Here is a 6,106-nt window from a genome sequence, read left to right on the forward strand (position 1 = left end):
AACAAGCTGTGTGGTACACCCTATATGGGACACAACGGGCGGTCCGCTAGCCCATGGTGCCTAGCCGGTCATACATCAGGCAGCACCCAGACAGTGCCACAACACAGCAGCTAGCCAATCAGGCTCTACACGACATAGTCTAATTTGCATCGGTTCTAGGCATTGCAAATAATACACTAACAGGAAAAATTACAATTTCTAATAACTGCACTATAGCAATTTCAGTGTTTCACCAAGCACCAAGACAGAGCCAATCCATAAACTATGAGTACAGAATTAGAATCAGGCGCTGAGGCACTGCATAGTAGCATCATCGTCGTTGTTGCACATCTGAATAACACATTGTCACACTCATAAACGCAGCGGAAGCAGTTTGGGAACAGATCAGTAGAGATAGAAAAATTAAGAATAGAGTACTGACCTTGTAGCTAGTTCCTCCTCCTGAGTGTTGAACTTGCCTGCTCGATTGGTCGTGGCGGCGTCGGCAGTGCGTACCGTATGTAGGGATTGAGATTCGGAGATGTGTTTTAGGCAGGCAGTAACCATCTCCATCTGTGGGGAGAGGCGCTAATGTGTTGCCGAATGCAGAAGAACCGCATGGATCCATGCACCAACGCCATTATCAAAGGGCAATCAACCTTTCAAGCAACGGAATGCTACGTGCTGGCTAGGCTACGTCAACTAAAGCGACTTTCCTTCGTACTCCTAGTATTTTTTTTATTTCGAGAGAAATAATGCGTGAGATTGACAGCCAGAAAAAAGAAACGGCACGCGCACCTGGTCGGCGTCGTGGAGGAGGCGGATCGAGCAGGTCAGCCTGGAGCACGGCGTCGTGGCGGCCCGCGAAGCGCCAGCCCTCGGACAGCTCGACGGCAGCCAGGTCCTTGCCGGCGAGACGCACGCACCCCAGGTACAGCCGCGGCGCGTCGCAGAGCCGGGCCAGCTTCAGCGCGTCCACGGCGCGATCCGCGGTGAGGCGCGCCGCCACGGCCTCCTCCGCACGCCACTTCAGCCACGGCAGGCGGTGCGCGTGTGCCAGCGCCAGCAGCGCCACCCCGTGTGCCTCCATCGCCGCCTCCCCCCACTCCCCGGCCGTCGCCTCCCTCGGGGAATACACTGGTACACCACCTGCAGGCCGACCCGCCGCCTGCTGGAAAGAAGCCCCCATCGATGCGAATTTCGATCGCCTCTGTCCCAATCCCCATCTCGCTCCCCGGCAACTCGGCCTCGCAGATTCGAGAACAGAGTCGAGCGTAGCCGCTTAGTCCCTGATGTCGACAGGACCGAGCGGGTGGGCTAGGGGAGGTGAAGAGGGTAGTATTGTGAGCTCCAAGCTCGGCAGTGGTCGCGGCGAGGCGGAGCATGGCGTCCATCGGGGCTCTTCTCCCTTCTCCCTCTGCATCCTAGAGCCCCGACGCGGTCACTCTCGTCCGCCGTGGTGCTTTGGCGTACCGTCAGGAGGCGGCTTGGAAGGCAGCAGCCAGCAGCGGCGGAGCCAAACCCTAGGAAGCGGCAGCGCTGATTCGAGAGCCAAGGAAATGTACTTGTTAGGCCTGGCCCATTTGGGCGCGACGGATGCGCGACGAACGAGTGCGACAACAAAACGTATTAGAGCAAGTACAATAAGTCCTAGTCAGCTGGCTATAAGGATTAAAATAGTATATTACTAGTACAAATGCCCGTACTTTGCCACGGGACTTCAAATTTTATTTCTCAGTGCACATTTATAATTCACAACTCACTATAAAAATTTAAAATAAATCAGGGATATCATAATATATAACATCATGATAATACTGAAAGCAATAATGCATCTATGTGGTACCAAGTTCTATGTCTTCTTGTTATTTTCTTTTTCCGCGGTAAATCCCACACCTATGTTCTGGGCCGTCACAACTGTCAACTCAACAACCTCTTCTATTAGATGTATTATTGTCTCACAAAACGTGAATCCTGCAAATACATAATACTTCTTTTCTAATTAGTCCAAACAACACTTTGATATTCATAAATATCTGGATTTTACACATAACACAAAAATGTAAGATTTTCGCAAAACTTGACTTGCGTAGGTTTAATATCGAGATGTACGTGCCGAAGTTTTTGTTCATAACTTTTTCAACATTTAAAATGTATTTTTGGGTGGCATGTACATATGAATGATCAAAAGTGAATCTCCAGCGTTATATAGTCTAGATTCTAGAAGTCATTTATAAGGTACGCCATGGAATTTTTTTACAATTTGACTATGGTTCTCGATGCTATATCTCCTTGCATAAAAAAAGTTACCTAAAGAAACAGATATTCCCTTCTTCCTCACTCGTTCCCCTCACTCCCATCGCTCCCGTCCAGGGATTTGCTCCCGTCTTGTTCATCTCCATATTGTTCCCCTCGTTACGTCCCCTTCAACGCGTTCAACTCTCTTGGTCTTCCCTCCTCGTCTTGTCCACTCCCCACCCCCATCCGCTCCCCCTGCCTCCACCAGCCATCTCTAATCATCAGCGTCGACTCGACTTCGCCGTCGACACACAGTCTACCGGAGGCACCGAAGCCCAAGCGCGCGCAGCCTCGCTAAATCCCCTATCTCTCGCGACTTCCTCCTCTACTGACCAACCACCACCCTCCTCAAAGGATCACGGCGAGGATACCAATGTCACCGCTGAAGCAGCCAAGCTCCGCGACTCCGCCCACGGTGACCAGCATCGCTAGTTTACATGGTTGCATCCGACAACATACTGCCGGCAATGACCACCTCCAGCTAGAACCCTCGCTCCAGGCCTCATGTCCAGATCGGCATCATCTACAGAGAAGGTCTGTAAAAGGATAACACATTACATGGTCTGACAAAATAGATATCTCGAAGCAAATTGGGTGCTTCATCAGTTCTTCTCTCTTTCACGTGAGCTGACACGTTGCTTGAGGTGAGATTTTCGTGCCTACTGCAAGGAGCAAATCTCAAAATTGACATCCTGTGTTGTGCTGAAACTCTTTATTTACCTAAAGCTTTCTTTAAAATTTGAACTAAAAATGAACTACAGTGTCGTGGTATAGAAGCGGCAGACAAAAAATTGATCATCACCTGATACATAGTGTGGTTCACTGAAAATGTGCAGACACAGATTTAAATTTCATCCTAACTTGTGAAAAAATAGGATGTTGTCACTTAGATCGATATAATAGTTAATTCTGAAACAAAAGAAATAGAAATAGTTTAGTTACATGTTCAACTTTAGCAATTTAACATACCCACCTAAAAAAGCATTTACCAACTTCGTTGAGAAAGTCATAGGTCTTAAACCATGAAAAATTCCAAAAACAAATCTGAAACTTAGATCCGTTCATTTGCATCAAAGTTAACAGACTCCATTAAGGCAAATATCTTATCCACGTGAATGAAGGAATAACACGCTCGCATTTTAGTTGTATATGCCCTTTTCCCATGTAACTAAGGGGGCATGAAAATGAATACGGAGCAAAATTCTAGGACCTCATTACACAATATATTTGAACTTACACACACAAACTCCAAAAACATACACTTTAGTAAATTGACCTCATTACACAATGCATTTTAGTTGTATATGCCCTTTTCCCCTGTAACTAAGGGGACATGAAAATAAATAGGGAGCAAAATTCTAGGACCTCATTACACAATACATTCGAACTTAAACACACATTAATTGAAGCTCATTACTCCAAAAGCATAGACACTTTAGTAAGTTGAACAGTTACCAAATAGGCAAATACTACCTTCACGGATTAGCATGAAGTGACCGATCCACTATCAGAATGAAGCAAAATCTACTTCTAGATTTATATGACATCCACTTGTGCATCCCTAGCAGGAAGATCGCTAAGAATTTCAAGAACTCATCTTCTATCTCTAAATAGGAGACTCCTACTACCTGATTTTTAAGCCATATCCTGCCTCCACGTCACCTTCTAATCCTTAGCACTGTCTACCGTCGCTGGTTGTTCTCTTCCGCTAGCGCGCTTCCTCCATACGGGCTGATCGTCGCTTCTTGGTACGTGGCTTGGGCGTACTTAGTTGGTCTGTACAAGAGGTTCCGACCTTGCCTAGTCAAGGAGGCATTGTCATGTCCCCTTTAGTGGCTCGCTCTTATCTCCTGTAAAAAAATAGCATCAGACTATCGACGACAACCGCTTCCTGTTCGCTATTGATTCCGCGACGACGCACCCTCTTCCGCTCCTCATGGCCACCACCACAAGCAGCTATTGAGCTACAGAGGAACTGTAGAAAAGCTTTATTGAGGGACAGGAATACGAGCAGATTCATCCGAAAAGTGTATTTGGCACATGAGAGTCAGTGCTCCTGATTTTTAAAAATCATATTTTTTGGATTTCAAAAAATATAAAATTAAATACCCACATACATATAAACATTCTGAAGGTACGCTAGAAATTTTGGAGAAAAATATGTTATATTTTAAGCTATACAAAAAAGACAAATTTCTGACAAATATATACCTCTATACGTAGCCACAAATTTGTTTTTTTCCTGTAGCTCAAAATACAATGCAATTTCTACCGAAACTTTGCATGAATATTCAGAATATGTGTATGTATTCCTAAAATAATTGTGATGATTTTTTGAAATGCAAAAATACAGTTTTTAAATATTTTAAAAACTGAGAGCACTGTGCACCAAATTTGCTTTCCAGATTCATCCTCTTTATATTCCGAGGCTCTGATTTTGAATGCTGCAAGTTGCTTACCACTGCCAGGCCGTTTATATTTGTGTTGCAGCTGGTGTCTCACTGCCACACGGTTGATATTGGCGCCGTTGCTGGTGAATGGTGAGCTAATCCTTCACGTCTTCTCGACAATCCCTACTATTTATCCTCCGTTACTAACTCTGCTATATATTCCAGTGTAATCTTTCCCCTTACACCACCAGATGCAACAATTCATTCTTCTGTGCACCGAGATGAACACCGCAAAGGGTAGCAGCCAAGACGACAAGAGGAGGAACACATGGAAAAATGAATCTGGACCATGGTTCGTGATTGCCGATCTGTAATGGACGATGCAGGTCGTCCCTCATCCGCGTGCATCTGGTCCTAATAAGTACAGGTTTACTACGATCCTGTTCCTCGTAAATTTGACATCAAGTGGTTAGAATATACTAATCTGATAGTGTATCCCAGATCACAGGCTGGGGTCTACCATGGACGCAAGGTAATGGCTATATTTTTCAATAATTAATTTGCCTTTTGTCCTGCTTGCCTGTTCAAGGCTAAAGATATTTAATCATATTTTATCAAGGTAGATGAATAATTTAGTTAAAATTTTACCATCAATTTCTACCGTCCTTTTGATCCACCAGGTTTTATCCTACAAGCAGCGGATAACTGCTGACTGCATTTCTCCCACCATTTGCAAATCATGTTTATTTGCTTGCATTTCTCCCTCCAATATGCACTTATGCTTCAACCAAGGTTTTCTGTCTACTTCACATATATGATTAATCATGCTCAGATCTCCTTATCCTTAAGTTGCATACCGGTACTGTTATTGACCAACCACATTCTCACTTGGGCAGTACATTCTAGGACCATCACGTTTCTAAACATGCTCCATAATTAGAAGTTTATATATTAAATTTATATCCATTGTAACTATTAGTTGATGGATCTTCACTCTATCCCCTATTATTTACTATTACACTTAAGGTGCTCCACAAACCTATATATTATGCAGACTTATTATTTGTGTACACTTGATGTGTCTGAATCATTTGTGTTTCACGCAGTTATGACATCGTGATTCATCCATGAAAGAGGTGGCAACCATGGCTCTATTCATGCTATTGTCGTAATATCCAGTTCATTTCTGAATTCATTGGTTGCTAATATTCCGCCGCAACGCGTGAGGTTTTATCTAGTTATAAAAAAACAAAGGATCCTTACATAGTTACATGCTACTAGAACTCGTTGGAGATAACTCACATAAATGTATTATGCTGCCATAGAGATTAGGTTGTTGAGAAGTAAAAGTTCCAGAAAAAGAATAGTCTTGAGTGAAGTACAGAAAAATGAATTACCTTCTTGAGTTTGATTTTGTACAAAATCTTTATCCTCGCATT

The 6,106-nt window shown here is 44.0% G+C and overlaps 1 pseudogene; it reads right to left on the minus strand.

Moving 5' to 3' along the window:
- Positions 1 to 282: 282 nt before the first annotated feature.
- Positions 283 to 1,329, minus strand: LOC139838093 (BTB/POZ and TAZ domain-containing protein 1-like; annotated as a pseudogene).
- Positions 1,330 to 6,106: the final 4,777 nt, after the last annotated feature.

The sequence above is a fragment of the Lolium perenne genome, chromosome 3, assembly GCF_019359855.2.
Source record: "Lolium perenne isolate Kyuss_39 chromosome 3, Kyuss_2.0, whole genome shotgun sequence".
In the NCBI taxonomy this organism is placed as follows: Eukaryota; Viridiplantae; Streptophyta; class Magnoliopsida; order Poales; family Poaceae; genus Lolium; species Lolium perenne.